At 36.6% G+C, this 845-nt stretch overlaps 1 non-coding gene across 1 annotated transcript; it reads left to right on the plus strand.

Annotated features, from left to right (window-relative positions):
• The first annotated feature begins 432 nt into the window (after positions 1-432).
• On the plus strand, positions 433-539 carry LOC138830019 (U6 spliceosomal RNA). Its single transcript, XR_011372821.1, has one exon. It is a non-coding gene; the product is annotated as a U6 spliceosomal RNA (small nuclear RNA).
• Positions 540-845: the final 306 nt, after the last annotated feature.

Raw genomic sequence — 845 nt, forward strand, 5'->3', positions numbered from 1 at the left:
CTTTAGCTTTCTACAAGTAGTTAACCAATTTTGCCAGCACCATTTACTGAAGAGGCTGTCTTTCTTCTATTCTGTTTTTTTAGCTCCCTTATGGAAGATGAGATGGCTATAGGTCTGTAGGTTCATTTCTGTGTTTTCAAGTCTATTCCATTGGTCCTGAGGTCTGTTCTTGTACCAGTAATAAGCTATTTTGATTACTCTGGCTTTGTAGTATAGTGTGAAATTAGTATTGATATTCTTCCAGCAAATTCTTTATGTTGAGGATCATTTTTGCTATTCAGGGTCTTTTATTGTTCCATATTTATTGTTGGATTGCCTCTTCTATTTCCTTGAAGAATGAGGTTGTAATATTGATAAGTATCGCACTGAATGTGAGATAGCCTTGAGAAGTATTGCCATTTTCATGATGGTGATCCTTCAAATGCAGGTGCAGTGCTCGCTTCGGCAGCACATATACTAAAATTGGAACGATACAGAGAAGATTAGCAGGGCCCCTGCGCAAGGATGACACGCAAATTCGTGAAGAGTTCCATATTTTTAAAAAAAATGCAGGTGCATGGGAGGTTTTGCCACTTTCTAAATTCTATGGATTTCCTTTTTTAGGTTTTTAAAGTTTTCATTGTAGAGGTCCTTCATTTTTTGGTTAAGTTGATTCCTAGGTATTTTTTTTTGAACCATTACGAATAGAGTTTCCAGATTTCAGACACGTTTTTCTCATTGTTGGCATACAGTAAAGCCATTGATTTTTGAGGGTTAATGTTATATCTTGCCATGTACCAACGTTTTGAATCAGCTTGAGTAATATGGGAGTGGAGTTCCTGGGATTGTGTATGTACAAAATCATG

This window comes from Dipodomys merriami, unplaced genomic scaffold (genome assembly GCF_024711535.1).
Source record: "Dipodomys merriami isolate MVZ:Mamm:240054 unplaced genomic scaffold, mDipMer1.0.p SCAF_18, whole genome shotgun sequence".
In the NCBI taxonomy this organism is placed as follows: domain Eukaryota; kingdom Metazoa; phylum Chordata; class Mammalia; order Rodentia; family Heteromyidae; genus Dipodomys; species Dipodomys merriami.